Below are 24,395 nucleotides of genomic sequence, written 5' to 3'. Positions count from 1 at the left end.
CGATCCGCATTTATTATTTATTAACTGTACAAGCCGGCAGCACATGCGGGGAGCGCAGTGGAGCTGTTTGTGCTGCTAGCTTGTAGAGTTAATAAATGCGGATCGCAGTAGGTCTCTATAGAATGACCTGCTGCAATCTGCCCCTCGCCCCCTGGACTATAACTTCCATCATGGACGGAGTCTGTCCATGATGGAATAGTAATCCTAACTGTCCAAAAAGAGTCCCACACCGGGGGATGTGCAAGTGCCATCCCTCAGCGCTGCGGTACGACGACTCCCGTCATGGGACAGACTCTGTTCCATCAAGTAGTAGTCGTCCAAGGGCAGAGGGACAGATCGAAAGGGGGTCTCACTCCTGGGGATATCTCCCTACTGCTCCACCCCCAAATGATGACCTCATTAGGGGGCAGAGCTACACAGTCCAGGCCTGAGACTGTTCACATTTTGCATAATGGGAACAGAGTCTTTCTGTCAGTGTGTTCCCAAACAGGGAGACTCCAGCTGTTGCTTAACTACAGCCCCCCATGATGGGAGTTGTAGTTTAGCAACAATTGGAGGCTTCCTGTTTAGGAACATGCTGCATTATGTGCGCTCTTCCCAGGGGAGAGAGCAAAAAAATGTACTAACCCATATTTCTTGTTTTTCATTTCAGATACGTGAATGCGGAGGACTACGTCATTCGGTGGACTGCGACGATGACCAGCGTTTTTTATTTTATTTCAATAAAATGGTTAACGAGGGCTGTGGGGAGTGTTGTTTTTTTTTTTTTTTTATATAATTGAATTTTCAGGCTTAGTAGTGGAAGGCGTCTTGTAGACAGAATCCATTACTAAGCCGGGCTTAGCGTTAGTCCCAAAATCAGCTAGCGCTAACCCCCAATTATTACCCAGTACTAACCACCACAGGGGTGCCGGGAAGAACCGGTACCAACGGGCCTGGAGCGTCAAAAAATGGCACTCCTGGGCCTGGGCGGTAACAGGCTGGCATTATTTAGGCTGGAGGAGCCAGTAACAATGGTCCTCACCCACCCATGTTACATCAGGCTGTTACTGCTTGATTGGTATCTGGCTGATACTGAAAATATGGGGAACCCTATGCGGGTTTTTGAATAAATAAATAAAACGTATGTGGTTCCCCCTATTTTCAGTATCAGCCAGATACCAACCAAGCAGCAACAGCCTGACATTACCAGGGTGGGCGAGGACCATTGATACTGGCCCTCCCCAGCCTAAATAATGCCGACCTGTTACCGCCCAGGCCCAGGAGCGCCATTTTTGGCGCTCCAGGCCTGTTGGTATCGGTTCTTCCCAGCACCCCTGTGCCGGTGGGTACTGGGGTAATAATTGGAGGTTAGCTCTAAGCCCCGGCTTAGTAATGGATTCTGTCTACCAGACGACTTCCACTACTAAGCCTGAAAATTCAAATATAAAAAAAAATAACATGGCACATTGTAATTTTTTTTGTTTTTAAACCTCCACCACAGCCCTCGTTAACCCTTTTATTGACATTTAAAAAAAAAAATACTGGTCATCGTCGCAATCCACCAAATCTGAAATGAGAACGAAAAAAAGGCTAGTACATGTTTGGCGCTCTCCCCTGGGGTGTTCCTAAACAGGGAGCCTCCAATTGTTGACGTGTGCCTCCTGTATATACAGTCATCTATAGGCAGCTGTATATACAGGATAGCACACAAAGCCTTAACCCAGAACTGCTCAGCAGCAGCGGCGTGAGTTAACACTTTTCTTGCTGGGCTCCTGTATAGTATACGTGAGTACACTATGCACCCCTGTATACTATACAGCCAGCGGAGATAAGTAGTGATACTCTGCACCCTGTATATGTATATACTATGCATCACTCATTATGTCCTTACACTCCGTGGGCCAGGCGCTCTGTATCTAACCCACAGAGTGGTGCCTGAAGGCAGTGAAAAAATTGCCACAGAGTAAAAAAAAAAAAATGACCAACCAAAATAATCGACAAAAAACTTGTACCTCCACCAACATTGCTAAATTCCCCCTAAATCCTTACTTACCATGGCCCATGTTCATGACCGTCCCTTGTCGCACTGACACTTCACTCTATACCGGCTTGTTATATGTTATTGCTTCATTGTATCCTATACACCAGACTGTTTAGTATGTACCAAATACTTGTTATAAATATCTGTTATTGCGACTATGTAACAGGTCTAGAATGTGTTAAATATTTGATAACCCAATAAAAAGTATCGAAACAGAATTTTTTTTTTTTTTTTGGTATTAACCTGTTAGGGACCAAGGGCATACCTGTACGCCCTTGGTGTTTTCGGTCACGGCCGCGCACTGGGTGGTGATTGGAATGGGATGACTTCTGATATCTATCAGAGGCCATCCCAGCACGTCGCCTGAGACCCCTACCATGTCGGCAATCGCCGTGATTCGCCGGTCAATTCTGACTGGCGAATGGCAGCTTTTCCGGGCTGATTGGGTCTCTGGTGACCGGACCACCCGGTGACCGGACAACTCCAACCACCCTGAAGGATAAGAGTGAGGTGGCAGGGGTGCCACCTCTTCCTATTCCCTGCGATTGGCCGGTCAGGACTGACCGGCCCATCGCAGGGGGGGTAGGGTGTTACAGTTGAGAGCCCCCGCTCTGCCCGCCCCTGGAAGTCCGGGCAGAGCAGGGAAAGATGCAGAGGCAAGAGTGGCGGCAGAAACAAGTGTGACAGAGGATTCGGAGTAGCTGAGGCAGCGAGCGTCTGTGGCAGCGGTAGCAGTGGCTGTCTGGGCATGCTGGGAGTTGTAGTTTTGCAACTACTGGAGACACACTGATTGGGAAACGGGGTCTATTTCCTAACTCAATATTCCCCAACATGTGTGCCTCCAGCTGTTGCAAAACCACAACTCCCAGCATCTGCTGAAAGACCGTACATGCTGGAAGTTGCAGTTGTGCAACAGCTGGAGGTACTCTGCGGTACTCCACTGCGGATTTTCTGCTGACCCATTGAAGTCAATGGTGGCAAAATCCGCAGCGGATTTTCTGCAGCAAATACGCTGCAGAAATTCCGCAGGTTATGCGCCCGTGTGAACGGACCCTTCGGTGAAGTTGGAAGCAATGACCCAGGAGATTTATCGTCTTATAGTTACATTGATGGAGATTTATCAAAACCTGTCGAGAGGAAAAGTTGCCCATAGCAACCAATCAGATCGCTTCTTTCATGTTTGAGACGCCCTTTCACAAATGAAAGAAGGAATCTGGTTGCTATGGGCAACCTTTTCTCTGCACAGGTTTTGATAAATCTCCCCCATGTTCTCTGTTGCCCATAGCAACCAAATACAGCTTTACTTTCACTTTACCACAGCTGTGATTGGTTGCTATGTGTTTTTTTAATGTGTGTGTATATATATATATATATATATATATATATATTTTTTTTTTTTTTTTTATTTTAGTAAAAACTGCTTTTTTTTTTAGCTTTTCCACTGCTTTCTGAATGTTGTTTGATCGAGGGTAGAAAAATAAGCAAAAAAAAAAAAAAATGGCACCCACATTGAGTTTTTTTCCTAGGTTCTCTTTTCATCCCATAGAAGTCTATGGGACAAAAAAAAAAAAAAAAGCCAAGATTCCCTGAAATTATTTTTTATTTTTAACCTACATGGGCCAGGGTATATGACGTATTAAGTGGGGATTTATTATCACTCGAATTTCATGTCGTAATTGGCTGAAATTTTTTATATGTTCAAAGCGCAACTTTTTGTGTGACCACTAGATGGCGAACGCACTTCATCTTCCTTTACATGAGAATAAACCAAGCGCGCTTAGGGCCCATTCACACGGCGGAATTTCCGAGCGGAATCCAGCGGGAAAAATTCAGCTGTGGAAATTCAGATTTCTGTCTGAAAACAATGAACATGTTCTTCCGTGTGAAAAAGGCACCCGCATTTCATTTTTCTCTACGTTTTTTTTTTTCCATTAAGGAATGCTCCTTAAACGGGAACTCCGGTGGAAAACTTCTTTTAATTTTTTTTAAATAAACTGGTGCCAGAAAGTTAAACAGACTTGTAAATTACTTTGATTGAAAAATCTTAATCCTTCAAGTACTTATTAGCGGCAGGAAATTTTATTAGAGGAAATTCTTTATATATATATATTTTTTTTTGTATTTCTCTTCTGTCACGACCACAGTGCTCTCTGCTGACCTCTGCTGTCCATTTTAGGAATTGTCCAGAGCAGGAAAAAAATCCCCATAGTAAACATATGCTGCTCTGGACAGTTCCTAAAATGGACAGCAGAGGTCAGCAGAGAGCACTGTGGTAAGAAGAGAAATACAAAAAGAAAATAATTTCCTATGCAGTATACAGCCGCTAAGATGTACTGGAAGGATTAAGATTTTTTTAATAGAAATAATATACAAATCTGTATAACTTTCTGGCACCAGATGATTAAAAAAAAAATCGTTTTCCACCGGAGTACCCTTTTAAAGGGGTACTACTGCGCTTAGACATCTTATCCCCAATCCAAAGGATAGGGGATAAGATGCCTGATCGCGGGGTCCCGCCGCTGGTCTTGTACGCCGCACCCAGTTAAAAACAGTCTATGGAGCGTGTTCGCTCCGGGTCTGATTACTGTCGATCACTGGGCCGTAGCATTGTGATGTCACGGCTCCGCCCCCCCCCCCCCCGTGTGACGTCATGCTCCACCCGCTCAATGCAAGCATATGGGAGGGGGTGTGACAGCTTTCACGCCCCTCCCATAGGCTTGCATTGAGGGGGCGGATCTGTGACGTCACACGGGGGCGGAGCCGTCATGTCATAATGCTCCGGCCCCGTGATCGCGAGTCATCCGACCCTAAGCGAACACGCTCCATGGACTGATTTTAACTGGGTGCGGCGTACAAGATCACGGGGGTCCCCAGCGGCGAGACCCCCGCTATCAGGCATCTTATCCCCTATCCTTTGGATAAGGGATAAGATGTCTAAGCGCCGGAGTACCCTTTAAAGCATTCTCTCTCTCTCTCTCTCTCACACCCAATGGCTACCTGGGCATGCTGGGAGTTGTAGTCTTGCAACAGCTGGAGGCTCTATAGTTGGGAAACATTGTCTAAGAGTGACAATAAGGAACGCTCCTTCAACCATTCTTTCTCTGATCCCCATGCTTTACACAGAGCAGTGTTTCCCAACCAGGGAGCCTCCAGCTGTTGCAAAACTACAACTCCCAGCATGACCGGACAGCCTTTGGCTGTCCGGGCATGCTGGGAGTTGTGGTTTTGCAGCTGCTGGCCTCGCATTAGTGTCTTAAGTAAGATATAAATAGATCATAATGAATGCATACAATATATGTTTTATATATACATATTGCACACAACTCAAGGGTTGGCCGCCGCGGTCACCTGACATCATGACATTGTCCGTCCTATCAGGACACAGTGTCTAAGCAGAGCTAGAACCGTTTCCAGTTAATAACTATAGATAACACTGCACATAACCATGGCAACAGAACGCAGACCTCCATGCTTTACACTGCATCATGCACAGAACCAGAACAAGGCTGATATATAGATTTAAAGGGGTACTCCGCTGGAAAACATTTTTTTATTTTTTTAAATCAACTGGTGCCAGAAAGTTAAACAGATTAGTAAATTACTTCTATTTAAAAATCTTAATCCTTCCAGTACTTATTAGCTGCTGAATACTACTATGCTCCACAGGAAGTTTTTATTTTTATTTTTTACCACAGTGCTCTCTGCTGACACCTCTGTCTGTCTCAGGAACTGTGAAGAGAAGGAGCAAATCCCCATAGCAAACCTCCCCTGCTCCGGACAGTTCCTGGCATGGCAGGGATCACTATGGTCAGACAGAAAAGAAATTCAAAAATAAAATAATTTCCTTTTGAGCATACAGCAGCTGATGATTACTGAGAAGAACCTCCTGTTGAGCATACAGCAGCTGATAAGTACTGAAAAGAACCTCCTGTTGAGCATACAGCAGCTGATAAGTACTGAAAAGAATCTCCCGTTGAGCATACAGCAGCTGATAAGTACTGAATAGAACCTCCCATTGAGCATACAGCAGCTGATAAGTACTGGAAAAGAAATAAAAAAAAGAAAAGAACTTCCTTTTGAGCATACAGCAGCTGATAACTACTGGAAGGATTAAGATTTTTAAATAGAAGTAATTTACAAATCTATTTAGCTTTCTCGCACCAGTTCATTAAAAAAAATTAGTTTTCCACTGGAGTAACCCTTTAAGGTTTTTTTTAAACTAACTTTATTTACAACTGCAAACAACACTCCTCATCATCACAGGCCCTGTCCTCAGTTGCTCCTCAGAAGCTGTGGAGCCAGATGCCATATTTATGGAGTCCATTGAATAGTTTCGGCTCAGCGGGGCGTGAGGAACGCCGCCACCCCACCACCACCACCAAACTACCGACGCACTCACATAGATAATACGATTATGACGCATGGCTGGGTGTTTTCTCAGCTCCGCGTCTCTGCTGCTTTTCCTTAGTTTTAAGGATTTACACAGGAATGTTCATTTGGTTCCTTCAATGGAGGAGAAAAACAACAAGCCAAGGGGTCTCCACCCCGCGACACTCTGCTTAGCTTGTAGTCAGCTTGCCATACGGTTTTAAGTATTGTACTGGTATGCGGGGGTGTGTGGAAGTATCCCCATTATAGGTACGCCACAGTATATATCGGCATACTGTTTTATGAAGTGTCTAGACCAGTGGTCTCCAAACTTTGAACCTCCAGCTGTTGCAAAACTACAACTCCCAGCAGTGTTTCCAATAAGGGTACCTCCAGCTGTTGCAAAACGACAACTCCTACCAGTGTTTCCCAACCAGGGTACCTCCAGCTGTAGCAAAACTACAACTCCCAGCAGTGTTTCTCAACCGTGGTGCCTCCAGCTGTTGCAAAACTACAACTCCCAACAGTGTTTCCCAACCGGGAAGCCTCCAGCTGTTGCAAAATGACAACTCCCAGCAGTGTTCCCAACCAGGGTACCTCCAGCTGTTGCCAAACGACAACTCCTAGCAGTGTTTCCCAACCAGGGTACCTCCAGCTGTTGCAAAACTACAACTCCCAGCAGTGTTTCCCAACCAGGGTGCCTGCAGCTGTTGCAAAACTACAGCTCCCAGCAGTGTTTCCCAACCAGGGTGCCTGCAGCTGTTGCAGAACTACAACTCCCAGCAGTGTTTCCCAACCAGGGTGCCTGCAGCTGTTACAAAACTACAACTTCCAGCATGCCCGGACAGCCAACGTCCTGCTGGGAGTTGTAGTTTTTCAACATCTGCTGCAGACTACCTACTGTTTCTTATAAGATCTAGAGATTCAGCAATGCATCTCGCTGCTAATGGCCGACATCTTATCTTATTTCGGATTTAGCCAATTGACAAACAAAAAAATTACTAAAAAACTAACAAAAATAAACAATAATCTCTCATTTTATAAATTCCTATTCTGAGTATATTATACACAACGTTGGTGCTATACGCAGCAGGTTTTGGCGCAGCGCCCGGGTAGACAGCGACCTTTGAGTTTGTTGTTCGGAGTTAGAAGTTGGGATGGTGCAAAGTTCGTGGTAAAATCTTTGTTGAGTTCCAGAGGATTCCATCTCCGATACTGTAAGGGCAGAGGACACAGACGTTCATGTGTTGTCCTCCGGCTGTGGGAGGTGGGATTATTTTATAGGGGTTTGCTGGGGGTTGTAGTACAGTACGGCACAGTGTGGTACACACAGAACACTGCAGCTGTCTATGCAGATAATCTGGAGCCTCAAATCCATAAGGCTCGTTCACACTGCGGACATTCAGCCAGCGGAGTACCACCAGCTGAATGTGATCTTGCAGCAGGCTCTACCGAAATACTGTAATAATGCCCCTATTGGTGTCCTGCACAGTAAGTGTGTAGGTTAGTAGGTCCCCCATTAGGTAGGCAAATACCCCACAGTTGGCAGGTACTTCCCCATTAGGTAGGTTTGTCCCACAGTAGTTAGATATGTCCCTTATTAGGGAGTCCCCCCTATAGGCAGGTATGGCTTCCAGTAAGTAGCCCCCCAATAGGTGAATAAATCCTTTGATAGGTAGGCAAAAACATTGGTAGGTACATAGCCAGGAAGTTAGCTAGTTAAGTAGGTAGGTAGCTAAGTAGGTAGCTATAAAAGAAGCCAGACAGGTAGGTAGTTAGCTAGGAACATAGCCAGGTAGGTAGGTAGGTAGAAAGCCAGGTAGGTAGCTATCTATGTAATTCTGTAGGTAGCCAGGTAGGTAAGTAAGTAGCTATGTAGGTAGTTATGTAGGCATTTGGGTAGCCAGGTAGCTAGCTATGTAGGTAGGTAGGTAAGTAGGTATATAGCTTTTTAAGTAGGTAGTTAGCCAGGTAGGTACATAGCCAGGAAGGTATTCAGCTAGCTAAGTAGGTATCCAGGTAGGTAAGTAGCTATGTAGGTAGTCGGGTAGGTAAGTAGGTTGGTACACAGCCAGGAAAGTGTAGATAGTCAGGTAGTTAGGCATGTAGCCAGGTAGGTAGCTATCTAGGTAATTCTGTAGGTAGCCAGGTAAGTAAGTAGCTATGTAGGTAGTTAGGTAGCTAGATAAGTAGCTATGTAGGCAGTTGGGTAGCCAGGTAGCTAGCTATGTAGGTAGCCAGGTAGGTAAGTAGGTAGATAGCTTTTTAAGTAGGTAGTTAGCCAGGAAGGTATTCAGCTAGCTAAGTAGGTATCCAGGTAGGTAAGTAGCTATGTAGGTAGTCAGGTAGGTAAGTAGGTAGGTCCACAGCCAGGAAGGTGTAGATAGTCAGGAAGTTAGGCATGTAGCCAGGTAGGTAGCTATCTAAGTAAGTCGGTAGGTAAATAAGTAGCTATGTAGGTAGTTAGCTATGTAGGTAGTTAGCTATGTAGGTAACTAGATAGGTAGGTAGCAATGTAGGTAGCTAGTAAGCTAGCCAGGTGGCTATTCAACCCCCCCCCCCCCCCAAAAAAAAATATGCCAGGATAAAAAAAAAAGGGGGGGGGGAAACCAATTTATACTCACCTCATGTCCCCTCTCTGTTCAGGGCCCTCTGGCAGTGGAGTACCTGCGCTTAGGGTGTGAGCCCCCGGTGAGTGCAGGTTCTCCACTGCTGGTACTGCAACTCACCTTCATTGAAGTGAATAGTGACTGAGCTGCAATACCATGCACGACCTGTGTGAACAGATGTGGCAGTGTTGTTCCCTTTGTGTTGAGAAATATTTCATCTGTTTCCTTCCCTGAATCTCTATTGAGCGTCTTCCCAGCTTAGTGAATAATGGATGAGGATTAACTTGTCTACAACATGAAGGGCATAAGACTGGAGTAGGTGCAGGTACATCCAGCACTCGTCTGGTTAGAGCAGTGTTTCCCAACCAGGGGGCCTCCAGATGTTGCAAAACTACAAATCCCAGCATGCCCGGACAGCCAAAGGCTGTCCGGGCATGCTGGGAGTTGTAGTTTTGCAACACCTGGAGGCCCCCTGGTTGGGAAACACTGGGTTAGAAAGACATTTTACTGTGAGCCCTGCACTGCGTACTGCCTGCCACCCAGCTTTCCCAGCCTCCTAAAGAAAACCTCACATTGGAGAACATCTGCCACATTGGAGCTCTTTGGGAAAGCTGGGTGGCATGCATACTGTGTGCCACCCAGCTTTCTCAGTCTCCTGAAGCCCCAGCAGTGATAGGCTGTTTGTCTTCCAGCACTACCATGTCTTCTTTCCCCTCTAAATCTTCTCTCCCCTGCCCACCCTGTCCCCACACTAAATATTCTCTGCACCTGCCTGCCGGACAGTTAAATCATACTTTACCACGTCCTTGCGCTTAAAAAAAAAAATAGCTTTCCATCCCATCATTCTACACTTAATACCCCACAGTGAGAATGTTAAAATAGAATGTTAGAAATTATTTCAAATTTATTAAAAATAAAAAAACTACAATTTCTCATAGATATAAGTATTCACACCCTTTGTTATGACACCTGATATTCATCTCTGGCTCCTCCCATTTCTCTTGATCATCTCTGAGATGTTTCTCCACCTTGGTTGGAGTCACCTGGGGTAAATTCATCAGATTGGACAAGACACAGCCCTGTCTATATATCAGAGCAAACACCAAGTCATGAGGGGGAGAAGAACTGCCTGTAGAGCTCAGACACAGCTCTGCCTATAAGGTCTCACAGCTGACAACGTATATCAGAGCAAACACCATGGGAGGGAAAGAACTGCCTGTAGAGCTCAGACACAGCCCTGTGTATATAAGATCTCACAGCTGACAATGTATATCAGAGCAAACACCAAGCCATGAGGAGGAAAGAACTGCCTGTAGAGCTCAGACACAGCCCTGTGTATATAAGATCTCACAGCTGACAATGTATATCAGAGCAAACACCAAGCCATGAGGTGGAAAGAACTGTCTGTAGAGCTCAGACACAGCCCTGTGTATATAAGGTCTCACAGCTGACAATGTATATCAGAGCAAACACCAAGTCATGAGGGGGAAAGAACTGCCTGTAGAGCTCAGACACAGCCCTGTGTATATAAGGTTTCACAGCTGACAAGGTATATCAGAGCAAAAACTATGAGGAGGTAAGAACTGCCTGTAGAGCTCAGACACAGCCCTGTGTATATAAGGTCTTACAGCTGACAATTTATATCAGAGCAAACACTATGGGGGGGGGGGGGGAAATAACTGCCTGTAGAGCTCAGAGACAGGAGTGTGTGGAGGCCCAGATCTGGAGAAGGGGACAAAACATTTCTACTGCACTGAAGGTTCCCAAGAGCTCAGTGACCTCCATAATTCTTACATGGAAGAAGAAGGAACAACCAGGACTCTTCCTAGAGCTGCCGCCCCACAAACTAAGTAATGGGGGGATAAGGGTCTTGGTAAGAAAGGAGACTGAGAACCCAATGGTCACTGTGGATGAGCCCCAAAGATCCTGTGTGCAGATGGAAGAAACTTCCAGAAGGTCCAGAACCATCACTGCAGCCTCCACAATCTGGGCTTTATGGCAGAAAGAAGCTTACTGGAACAATAGCCTCAATACTTATGTAGGGAACCAGGGGCCATTACCTAATGGGAGCACTCTGGAGGTATCAATATTAAGTGTGGGGCACTAAAGGGCATCAATACTAAGTGTGGGGCACTAAAGGGCATCAATACTGAGTGGAGGCACTAAAGAGCATCAATACTGAGTGGGGGCACTAAAGAGCATCAATACTGAGTGGGGGCACTAAAGGGCATCAATACTGAGTGGGGGCACTAAAGGGCATCAATACTGAGTGGGGGCACTAAAGAGCATCAATACTGAGTGGTGGCACTAAAGAGCATCAATACTGAGTGGGGGCACTCAAAGGCATCAATGCTGAGTGGGGGCACTAAAGAGCATCAATGCTGAGTGGGGGCACTAAAGAGCATCAATACTGAGTGGGGGCACTAAAGAACATCAATACTGAGTGGGGAGCACTCAAAGGCATCAATACTGAGTGGAGGCACTAAAGAGCATCAATCTGAGTGGGGGCACTAAAGAGCATCAATACTGAATGGGGGCACTAAAGAGCATCAATACTGAGTGGGGGCACTAAAGAGCATCAATACTGAGTGGGGGCACTAAAGAGCATCAATACTGAGTGGGGGCACTAAAGGACATCAATACTGAGTGGGGGCACTAAAGGGCATCAATACTGAATGGGGGGCAATAAAGGGCATCAATACTGAGTGGGGGCACTAAAGGCATCAATACTGAGTGGGGGCACTAAAGGACATCAATACTGAGTGGGGGCACTAAAGGACATCAATACTGAGTGGGGGCACTAAAGGACATCAATACTGAGTGGGGGCACTAAAGGGCATCAATACTGAGTGGGGGCACTAAAGGACTTCAATACTGAGTGGGGGCACAAAAGGGCATCAATACTGAGTGGGGGAACTAAAGGACATCAATACTGAGTGGGGGCACTAAAGAGCATCAATACTGAGTGGGGGCACTAAAGGACATCAATACTGAGTGGGGGCACTAAAGGGCATCAATACTGAATGGGGGGCAATAAAGGGCATCAATACTGAGTGGGGGCACTAAAGGCATCAATACTGAGTGGGGGCACTAAAGGACATCAATACTGAGTGGGGGCACTAAAGGACATCAATACTGAGTGGGGGCACTAAAGGACATCAATACTGAGTGGGGGCACTAAAGGGCATCAATACTGAGTGGGGGCACTAAAGGGCATCAATACTGAGTGGGGGCACTAAAGAGCATCAATACTGAGTGGAGGCACTAAAGGACTTCAATACTGAGTGGGGGCACAAAAGGGCATCAATACTGAGTGGGGGCACTAAAGAGCATCAATACTGAGTGGAGGCACTAAAGGACTTCAATACTGAGTGGGGGCACAAAAGGGCATCAATACTGAGTGGGGGCACTAAAGGACTTCAATACTGAGTGGGGGCACTAAAGGGCATCAATACTGAGTGGGGGCACTAAAGGACTTCAATACTGAGTGGGGGCACAAAAGGGCATCAATACTGAGTGGGGGAACTAAAGGACATTATCCATCAGGCTCCTGATCTTCTTAGATCCCAGCAATGCCCCCACCTCTGCATAAATACCTCCCCACAGCCCTGGCCCGATGCGGGGTTAGTGGGGTCATGTGATGTGTTCTCCTTCACTGTCATTTTGAAGGTTACATAAGACTCTTCTTGGCAGGGGCGCCCGAGTCCACATTTCAGTCCATAAGGAATTCTGGGCATGTGGCTTGTATTTTTATAGCTGACCGCCTGTATCGTCTGCTTTTACAGATCCCACAGTGACCGGCACTGACATCTATGCATATGGCTGGGGACGGTGAAAGGGGTTCACGTTTATGAATGGGGGTAACTCTGTCCAATTATTTGCATTATATACTCTAATATCATTGCCCTCAGGTTATGTCATCATTAGCTTATTATTGGGCGGATGACCCAAAAAAGAAAAAATTAGCTCCATACGTACACACAGATCCCCCATAAGTATAGAGCCCCATGTCCCCAGGACCACCATAAGTCACAGAATATGGAAAGGTTATGAAAAATGGTGTCGTCATACACCTGCTCTACCCTACCCTTGTTGGAATTTGGTGGTTCTCGCACAGTGGTCTCAAACTGTGGCCCTCAAGATGTTGCAAAACTTCATCTCTGTCCGGACACGCTGGGAGTTGAAGTTTTGCAACAGCTGGAGGCGCCCTGGTTAGGAAACACAGCTTTAGATTCTGCAGTTTGACTTTTTACCAAAACCTGTCCAGAGGAAAAGTTGCCCAGTTGCCCATAGCAACCAATCAGATCGCTTCTTTCATTTTTAACAAGGCCCTTGCAAAATGAAAGTAGCGATCTGATTGGTTGCTATGGGCAACTTTTCCTCTGGACAGGTTTTGATAAATCTCCCCCATAGGGGGAGATTTATCAAAACCTGTCCAGAGGAAAAGTTGCTCAGTTGCCCATAGCAACCAATCAGATCGTTCCTTGTTAAAAATGAAAGAAGCGATCTGATTGGTTGCTATGGGCAACTTTTCCTCTGGACAGGTTTTGATAAATCTGTGTCTGTACGGCGGCATTCACACCACGTTTTTGCAATACAGTTTCCGCATCAGGTTTTTGATAAAAAACTGATTCCTCAAAACAGAACTAAGGCTGCATTCACACCTCGTTTTTACTGTACGGGTGCCGGATCCGGCTGGGGGAGGGGAAAACGGGGCGCTCCCGCACCCCAGCCGGACCAGCGCTGAAATTTATTTACTTTAATGAGCTGACTGGAGTCAAACGGAGACTCCGGTCGGCTCATTTTTGACCCGTATCCGGTTTTGTGACCGGACGTAAAACCGTAGTATACTCCAGTCAGCTCATTAAAGTAAATGGATTTCAGCGCTGGTCCGGCTGGGGTACGGGAGCGCCCCGTTTTCCCCTCCCCCAGCCGTACAGTAAAAACGAGGTGTAAATGCAGCCTAAACTGTACCTAAAATACAAGTTTTAACCTGTATATGGTTAAAAACCGTATACGGTTTAAAAAATTATGTCCGGGGGCATCTTTTTTTTAAGAAAAAAACTAAAGGGTGCTGCACAGAGATCATGGGGGTCCCAGCGGTTGGACCCCCGCAATCAGACATCTTACCCCCTATCTTTTGGATAGGGGATAAGATGTCTAGGGGCAGAGCCCTCCTTTAAAGGGGTACTCCAGTGAAAAACAATTTCTTTTAAGTCAACTGGTGCCAGAAAGATAAACAGATTGGTAAATTACTTCTATTTAAAAATCTTAATCCTTCCAGTACTTATCAGCTGCTGTATGCTCCGCGGGAAGTTTTCTTTCTGTCCATGTCAGGAACTGTCCGGAGCAGGAGAGGTTTGCTATGGGGATTTGATCCTACTCTGAACAGTTCCTGACAAGGACAGAGGTGTCAGCAGAGAGCACTGTGGTCAGACAGAAAGGAAATTCAAAAAGAAAAGGACTTCTGATAAGTACTGGAAGAATTAAGATTTTAAATAGAAGTAATTTACAAATCTGTTTAACTTTCTGGCACCAGTTGATTTAAAAAACATTTGTTGTCCACCGGAGTACCCCTTTAAGTTATGCTTCCAATTTTCCCAAGTCTCCAGGGTCCCAGTGCGACTGCTACCTCTGCATTCCTTATAGCTACGCCCCTGGTATATGGGGGTCTCCCCGACTTTACCCTGACAGGTGATGTCAGAGAGATAAACCAGGGGCTGTTTGATTTCAGTCCGGAGAGGACGGAGCAGTCTGGCAGCTGTGTACATCTGTCTTAAAGGGGTACACCACTGGAAAAAAAAATGTTTTTAAATCAACTGGTGCCAGAAAGTTAAACAGATTTGTAAATTACTTCTATTAAAAAAAATCGAAATCCTTCCAGTACTTATCAGTTGCTGTTATGATCCACAGGAAGTTATTTTCTTTTTGAATTTCCTTTCTGCCAGACCACAATGCTCTCTGCTGACACCTCTGTCCATGTCAGGAACTTTCCAGAGCAGGAGCAAAATCCCCATTCTGCTCTGGACAGTTCCTAAAATGGGCAGAGGTGTCAGCAGAGAGCACTGTGATCAGGCAAAAAGGAAATTCAAAAAGAAAAGAACTTCCTGTGGATCATAACAGCAACTGATAAGTAGTGGAAGGATTACGATTTTTTTTAATAGAAGTAATTTACAAATCTGTTTAACTTTCTGGCACCAGTTGATTAAAAAAAAAAGAAAACAAATTCCAGTGGAGTACCCCTTTAACTGAGTGGGCCTGTGTACGACCAGCTTTAGGGTAGGGTCACAGGGATGAATCAGCAGTATTTTGCACTGCGGATCCACTGACGATGCACCCTACGGTGTGCCCCCAGCTGTCCCTGCTCGTAGCGGCATGCCGCTACGAGCAGGCACAGCTGGGGGCACACCGTAGAGTGCATCGTCAGTGGAACCGCAGTGCAAAATATTGCTGGACACTTTTAGGAGATGCAGCTCCATCCCATCAGTCTCTATCAGCTCTGGACACTTCAAAGAGATGACATTAAAGGGGTACTCCACTGGAAAACCTTTTTTTTTATTTTTTTTAAATCAACTGGTGCCAGAAAGTTAAACAGATTTGTAAATTACTTCTATTAAAAAATCTTAATCCTTCCAGTACTTATCAGTTGCTGTGTGCTCCACAGGAAGTTCTTTTCTTTTTGAATTTCCTTTCTGTCTGACCACAGTGTTCTCTGCTGCCACCTGTCTGTCTCAGGAACTGTCCAGAGTAGGAGCAAATCCCCATGGCAAACCTCTCCTGCTCTGGACAGTTCCTGACATGGACAGAGGTGTCAGCAGAGAGCACTGTGGTCAGACAGAAAAAAAAGAATTAAAAAAGAAAAGAACTTCCTGTGGAGCATACATCAGCTGATAAGTACTGGAAGGATTAAGATTTTTAAATAGAAGTAATTAAAAAATCTGTTTAACTTTCTGGCACCAGTTGACCAGTAGAGTATCCTCTCTGTTATAACGGAAAGACTATAGCCTACACCCATCCTGAGAATGAAACAGAGCTGATAAAGCGCTATGTCCGGTGTGCAAGAAGGACATGGGAGAGATGAGACAGCACTGCATCCCCTTTATTCTTACAATCACTAGGGGGTCCCAGATGTCGGAGCCCATGATTATAAAGTGTCCACCAGCAGAATAGTGAGTACAGCTCTGGGGTATAATACAGGATATAACTCAGGATCAGTACAGGATAAGTAATGTAATGTATGTACACAGTGATCTCACCAGCAGAATAGTGAGTGCAGCTCTGGAGTATAATACAGGATATAACTCAGGATCAGTACAGGATAAGTAATGTATGTACACAGTGACCTCACCAGCAGAATAGTGAGTACAGCTCTGGAGTATAATACAGGATATAACTCGGGATCAGTACAGGATATGTAATGTATGTACACAGTGACCCCACCAGCAGAATAGTGAGTGCAGCTGTGGAGTATAATACAGGATATAACTCAGGATCAGTACAGGATAAGTAATGTAATGTATGTACATAGTGATCTCACCAGCAGAATAGTGAGTACAGCTCTGGTGTATAATACAGGATATAACTCAGGATCAGTACAGGATAAGTAATGTAATGTATGTACACAGTGACCTCACCAGCAGAATAGTGAGTACAGCTTTGGAGTATAATACAGGATATAACTCAGGATCAGTACAGGATAAGTAATGTAATGTATGTACACAGTGACCTCACCAGCAGAATAGTGAGTACAGCTCTGGAGTATAATACAGGATATAACTCAGGATCAGTACAGGATAAGTAATGTAATGTATGTACACAGTGATCTCACCAGCAGAATAGTGAGTACAGCTCTGGGGTATAATACAGGATATAACTCAGGATCAGTACAGGATAAGTGTCACGATGCCGGCTGGCAGGTAGTGGATCCTCTGTGCCAGAGAGGGATTGGCGTGGACCGTGCTAGTGGATCGGTTCTAAGTCACTACTGGTTTTCACCAGAGCCCGCCGCAAAGCGGGATGGTCTTGCTGCGGCGGTAGTGACCAGGTCGTATCCACTAGCAACGGCTCAACCTCTCTGACTGCTGAAGATAGGCGCGGTACAAGGGAGTAGACAGAAGCAAGGTCGGACGTAGCAGAAGGTCGGGGCAGGCAGCAAGGATCGTAGTCAGGGGCAACGGCAGGAGGTCTGGAACACAGGCTAGGAACACACAAGGAAACGCTTTCACTGGCACAATGGCAACAAGATCCGGCGAGGGAGTGAAGGGAGGTATAAATAGGGAGTGCACAGGTGAACACACTAATTGGAACCACTGCGCCAATCAGCGGCGCAGTGGCCCTTTAAATCGCAGAGACCCGGCGCGCGCGCGCCCTAGGGAGCGGGGCCGCGCGCGCCGGGACAGGACAGACGGAGAGCGAGTCAGGTACGGGAGCCGGGATGCGCATCGCGAGCGGGCGCTACCCGCATCGCGAATCGCATCCCGGCTGGAGACGGTATCGCAGCGCACCGGGTCAGTGGAGCTGCCCGGAGCGCTGCGGTAGCGAGAGAGAAGCGAGCGCTCCGGGGAGGAGCGGGGACCCGGAGCGCTCGGCGTAACAGTACCCCCCCCCTTGGGTCTCCCCCTCTTCTTAGAGCCTGAGAACCTGAGGAGCAGACTTTTGTCTAGGATGTTGTCCTCAGGTTCCCAGGATCTCTCTTCAGGTCCACAGCCCTCCCAATCCACTAAAAAGAACCTTTTTCCTCTGACCGTCTTGGAGGCCAGTATCTCTTTCACTGAGAAGACGTCAGAAGAACCGGAGACAGGAGTGGGAGAAACTAATTTGGGAGAGAAACGGTTGATGATGAGTGGTTTAAGAAGAGAGACATGAAAGGCATTAGGAATACGGAGAGAAGGAGGAAGAAGAAGTTTGTAAGAGACAGGATTAATTTGGCACAAGACTTTGAAAGGACCAAGATAGCGTGGACCCAGTTTGTAACTGGGGACACGAAAGCGGACATATTTAGCGGAGAGCCATACCTTGTCTCCGGGAGCAAAAATGGGGGGAGCTCTTCTTTTCTTATCGGCAAACTTTTTCATGCGAGATGAAGCCTGTAAAAAAGAATCTTGGGTCTCTTTCCATATGGTGGAAAGATCACGAGTCACTTCATCTACAGCGGGCAAACCAGAGGGCAAGGGAGTAGGGAGGGGGGGAAGAGGGTGACGGCCGTACACCACGAAAAATGGGGATTTGGAGGAAGATTCAGAGACTCTAAAGTTATACGAGAATTCGGCCCATGGTAGAAGATCTGCCCAATCATCCTGGCGGGAGGAAACAAAATGTCGTAAATAATCACCCAAGACCTGGTTAATTCTTTCTACTTGTCCATTGGATTGAGGATGATATGCAGAAGAAAAGTTTAATTTAATCTTGAGTTGTTTACAGAGAGCCCTCCAGAATTTTGACACGAATTGGACGCCTCTATCCGAGACTATCTGTGTGGGCAACCCGTGAAGACGAAAAATGTGTACAAAAAATTGTTTAGCCAACTGAGGCGCTGAAGGAAGACCAGGAAGAGGGATGAAATGTGCCATCTTGGAGAATCGATCAACGACCACCCAAACAACAGTGTTGCCACGGGATGGGGGTAAGTCTGTAATAAAGTCCATACCAATCAGAGACCAAGGCTGTTCGGGGACAGGCAGAGGATGAAGAAAACCAGCGGGCTTCTGGCGAGGAGTCTTATCCCGGGCACAGACAGTGCAGGCTCGCACAAAGTCCACGACATCCGTCTCCAGAGTCGGCCACCAATAGAAGCGAGAGATGAGTTGCACAGATTTCTTGATGCCCGCATGGCCTGCGAGATGGGAGGAGTGACCCCATTTGAGGATTCCGAGGCGTTGGCGTGGAGTGACGAAGGTCCTCCCTGGAGGAGTTTGCCTGATGGAGGCTGGAGAAGTGGAAATCAGGCAGTCAGGAGGAATGATGTGTTGCGGAGAGAGTTCAACTTCCGAGGCATCCGAGGAACGAGAGAGAGCATCGGCCCTAATGTTCTTATCGGCAGGCCGAAAGTGAATTTCAAAATTAAATCGGGCAAAGAACAGAGACCACCTGGCCTGGCGAGGATTCAGCCGTTGGGCAGACTGGAGATAGGAGAGGTTCTTGTGATCGGTGTAAATAACAACTGGAAATCTTGATCCCTCCAGCAGATGCCTCCATTCCTCAAGTGCTAATTTAATGGCTAGAAGCTCTCGATCCCCGATGGAGTAGTTCCTCTCCGCCGGAGAGAAGGTCCTAGAAAAAAAACCACAAGTAACAGCATGCCCGGAAGAATTTTTTTGTAGAAGGACCGCTCCAGCTCCTACAGAGGAGGCATCAACCTCCAATAGGAAGGGTTTAGATGGGTCAGGTCTGGAGAGCACAGGAGCCGAAGAAAAGGCAGACTTGAGCCGTTTAAAGGCGTCTTCCGCTTGAGGAGGCCAAGACTTGGGATTGGAATTTTTTTTGGTTAAAGCCACGATAGGGGCCACAACGGTAGAAAAATGTGGAATAAATTGCCTGTAATAATTGGCGAACCCCAAAAAACGTTGGATAGCACGGAGTCCGGAGGGGCGTGGCCAATCTAAGACGGCAGAGAGTTTGTCTGGATCCATTTGTAGTCCTTGGCCAGAGACCAAGTATCCTAGGAAAGGAAGAGATTGGCATTCAAACAGACATTTCTCTATCTTGGCATAAAGTTGATTGTCACGAAGTCTCTGAAGAACCATACGGACATGCTGGCGGTGTTCTTCTAGATTGGCAGAAAAAATCAGGATATCGTCCAGATATACAACAACACAGGAGTATAAGAGATCACGAAAAATTTCATTAACAAAGTCTTGGAAGACGGCAGGGGCGTTGCACAGGCCAAAGGGCATGACCAGATACTCAAAGTGTCCATCTCTAGTGTTAAATGCCGTTTTCCACTCATCCCCCTCTCTGATGCGGATGAGATTATAAGCACCTCTTAAGTCCAGTTTGGTAAAGATGTGGGCACCTTGGAGGCGATCAAAGAGTTCAGAGATGAGGGGTAGGGGGTAGCGGTTCTTTACCGTGATTTTATTAAGACCGCGGTAGTCAATGCAAGGACGTAGAGAGCCATCTTTTTTGGACACAAAGAAAAATCCGGCTCTGGCAGGAGAGGAGGATTTACGGATAAAGCCTTTTTTTTTAATTTTCCTGGATGTACTCCGACATAGCAAGCGTCTCTGGGGCGGACAGAGGATAGATTCTGCCCCGGGGTGGAGTAGTGCCCGGGAGGAGGTCAATAGGACAATCATAAGGCCTGTGAGGAGGTAGAGTCTCAGCTTGTTTTTTGCAAAAAACATCCGCAAAGTCCATATAGGCCTTAGGGAGACCGGTTACAGGGGGAACCACAGAGTCACGGCAAGGGGTACTGGGAACCGGTTTTAGGCAGTCCTTGAAACAAGAGGGCCCCCAACTCTTGATCTCCCCAGTGGACCAATCCAGGGTTGGGGAATGGAGTTGAAGCCAGGGTAGTCCAAGGAGGATTTCGGAAGTGCAATTGGGGAGGACCAAAAATTCAATCTTCTCGTGATGAGGTCCGATGCACATTAGAAGGGGCTCCGTGCGGAGACGTATGGTACAGTCCAATCTTTCATTGTTTACACAATTGATGTAGAGGGGTCTGGCGAGACTGGTCACTGGGATGTTGAACCTGTTGACGAGAGAGGCCAAAATAAAATTTCCTGCAGATCCGGAATCCAAGAAGGCCATAGTAGAGAAGGAGAAGGCAGAGGCAGATATCCGCACAGGCACAGTAAGACGTGGAGAAGCAGAGTAGACATCAAGGACTGTCTCACCTTTGTGCGGAGTCAGCGTACGTCTTTCCAGGCGGGGAGGACGGATAGGACAATCCTTCAGGAAGTGTTCGGTACTGGCACAGTACAGGCAGAGATTCTCCATGCGGCGTCGTGTCCTCTCTTGAGGTGTCAGGCGAGACCGGTCGACCTGCATAGCCTCCACGGCGGGAGGCACAGGAACGGATTGCAGGGGACCAGAGGAGAGAGGAGCCGGGGAGAAAAAACGCCTTGTGCGAACAAAGTCCATATCCTGGCGGAGCTCCTGACGCCTTTCGGAAAAACGCATGTCAATGCGAGTGGCAAGATGGATGAGTTCATGTAGGTTAGCAGGGATTTCTCGTGCGGCCAGAACATCTTTAATGTTGCTGGATAGGCCTTTTTTAAAGGTCGCGCAGAGTGCCTCATTATTCCAGGATAATTCTGAAGCAAGAGTACGGAATTGTACGGCGTACTCGCCAACGGAAGAATTACCCTGGACCAGGTTCAACAGGGCAGTCTCAGCAGAAGAGGCTCGGGCAGGTTCCTCAAAGACACTTCGAATTTCCGAGAAGAAGGAGTGTATAGAGGCAGTGACGGGGTCATTGCGGTCCCAGAGCGGTGTGGCCCATGACAGAGCTTTTCCAGACAAAAGGCTGACTACGAAAGCCACCTTAGACCTTTCAGTAGGAAACTGGTCCGACATCATCTCCAAGTGCAGGGAACATTGGGAAAGAAAGCCACGGCAGAATTTAGAGTCCCCATCAAATTTATCCGGCAAGGATAGTCGTAGACCAGAAGCGGCCACTCGCTGCGGAGGAGGTGCAGGAGCTGGCGGAGGAGATGATTGCTGAAGCTGTGGTAGTAGCTGCTGTAGCATCACGGTCAGTTGAGACAGCTGTTGGCCTTGTTGCGCTATCTGTTGTGACTGCTGGGCGACCACCGTGGTGAGGTCGGCGACAACTGGCAGAGGAACTTCAGCGGGATCCATGGCCGGATCTACTGTCACGATGCCGGCTGGCAGGTAATGGATCCTCTGTGCCAGAGAGGGATTGGCGTGGACCGTGCTAGTGGATCGGTTCTAAGTCACTACTGGTTTTCACCAGAGCCCGCCGCAAAGCGGGATGGTCTTGCTGCGGCGGTAGTGACCAGGTCGTATCCACTAGCAACGGCTCAACCTCTCTGACTGCTGAAGATAGGCGCGGTACAAGGGAGTAGACAGAAGCAAGGTCGGACGTAGCAGAAGGTCGGGGCAGGCAGCAAGGATCGTAGTCAGGGGCAACGGCAGGAGGTCTGGAACACAGGCTAGGAACACACAAGGAAACGCTTTCACTGGCACAATGGCAACAAGATCCGGCGAGGGAGTGAAGGGGAAGTGAGGTATAAATAGGGAGTGCACAGGTGAACACACTAATTGGAACCACTGCGCCAATCAGCGGCGCAGTGGCCCTTTAAATCGCAGAGACCCGGCGCGCGCGCGCCCTAGGGAGCGGGGCCGCGTGCGCCGGGACAGGACAGACGGAGAGCGAGTCAGGTACGGGAGCCGGGATGCGCATCGCGAGCGGGCGCTACCCGCATCGCGAATCGCATCCCGGCTGGAGACGGTATCGCAGCGCACCGGGTCAGTGGAGCTGCCCGGAGCGCTGCGGTAGCGAGAGAGAAGCGAGCGCTCCGGGGAGGAGCGGGGACCCGGAGCGCTCGGCGTAACAATAAGTAATGTAATGTATGTACACAGTGACCTCACCAGCAGAATAGTGAGTACAGCTCTGGAGTATAATACAGGACATAACTCAGGATCAGTACAGGATAAGTAATATATGTACACAGTGACTCATATAAGATATACGGGCAGGAATGTCTCTCTATGACACTATTATACAGAGATGAGAGTTTACTGAGATGGAAATCTTTAGCAAGAACAGGAAACGTAATGAGTAATAAAGTCATATAATGCACAGGAGGGGAATTTACAACTAATTATTTTTTGTTATACAATTCATTTGATATATATATATATATATATATATATACATACATACAATTGTGTGTGTATTTTTTTTACAATATTTACTGTCCAGATGTTCACTATACATATACTTATATATATATATATTTATATAGTGTGTGTGTGTGTGTGTGTGTGTGTATATATATATATATATATATATATATATATTACATTCATTATGAAATTATGTCGCTTTTCAATTTTATCAGTTTATACCTCATTTAGTTCACTGGTGCAAGGCCAACAGTTGCAAAACTACAACTCCCAGCATCATGTAGACATCCTCTGTCCATATGTCCTGTCAGATCATATGGGGGTCCCTAAGCCTCTTTGACAATGTTTCTTAACCAGTGAGCCTCCAGCTGTTGCAAAACTACAACTCCCAGCATGCCCGGACAGCCAAAGGGGTCCCTAAGCCTCTTTGACAATGTTTCTTAACCAGTGAGCCTCCAGCTGTTGCAAAACTACAACTCCCAGCATGCCCGGACAGCCAAAGGCTGTCCGTGCATGCTGGGAGTTGTAGTTTTGCAACAGCTGGAGGCACCCTGGTTGGGAAAACACTGCTCTAGGGTTTCCCTATTTGCAATAGAAATCATCTCTCCATGCACTGACCTTGCGCTTATATGTAGCAGCCAATCTAAAGAAGCAAAGCTGAAGTGTAAACCATGGTGATCAGAGAGAGGATGCTTTGAGTGTTCCTTATTGTCACTCTAGGGCAGTGTTTCCCAACCAGAGAGCCTCCAGCTGTTGCAAAACGACAACTTCGCTGTCCAGGCATGGCTGGCAGTTGTAGTTTTGCAACAGCTGGAGGCACACTGGTAGGGAAGCACAGGGTTAAAGGGGTACTCCGGTGGAAAACATTTTATTTTTTAAATCAACTGGTGCCAGAAAGGTAAACAGATTTGTAAATTACTTCTAGTAAAATGTTTTAATCCTTCCACTGCTTATTAGCTGCTGAATACTACAGAGGAAATTATTTTCTTTTTGGAACACAGAGCTCTCTGCTGACATCACGAGCACAGTGCTCTCTGCTGACATCTCTGTCCATTTTAGGAACTGACCAGAGCAGCATATGTTTGCTATGGGGATTTTCTCCTACTCTGGACAGTTCCTAAAATGGACAGAGATGTCAGCAGAGAGCACTGTGCTCGTGATGTCAGCAGAGAGCTCTGTGTTCCAAAAAGAAAATAATTTCCTCTGTAGTATTCAGCAGCTAATAAGTACTGGAAGGATTAAGATTTTTTAATAGAAGTAATTTACAAATCTGTTTAGCTTTCTGGCACCAGTTGATAAAAAAAAAAAAAGGTTTTCTACCGGAGTACCCCTTTAATGCCTATACTAGTGATGCGGATGATGCAATAAGTTGCTCTGTGTCGGTAAGTGATGTCAGGAAATGACATTTCTACACGGTCACGTCCGCTCTGACAGTAATAACAGTCTGAGGATCCTCGCTATGCGCCGTGTACACAGACTCCACTATGAGAGGGGAAGATGAGCGTCTTAAAGGAACAGCGACCTATTTCTCCACGCCTTGTATGCATGATAGTGCTGATCTACAGATAGTCCTCACACAT

At 46.8% G+C, this 24,395-nt stretch overlaps 1 protein-coding gene across 2 annotated transcripts in view; it reads right to left on the bottom strand.

The window, feature by feature from the left end:
• Window positions 1-24,395, bottom strand: part of GTF2H1 (general transcription factor IIH subunit 1) — a 55,176-nt gene that overhangs the window by 28,689 nt on the left and 2,092 nt on the right. The window lies entirely within an intron of this gene.

Source organism: Hyla sarda, chromosome 6 (genome assembly GCF_029499605.1).
Source record: "Hyla sarda isolate aHylSar1 chromosome 6, aHylSar1.hap1, whole genome shotgun sequence".
Lineage (NCBI taxonomy): Eukaryota > Metazoa > Chordata > Amphibia > Anura > Hylidae > Hyla > Hyla sarda.
The sequence above is the reverse complement of the archived record's forward strand: the minus strand, read 5'-3'. Positions and strand labels throughout refer to the sequence as shown.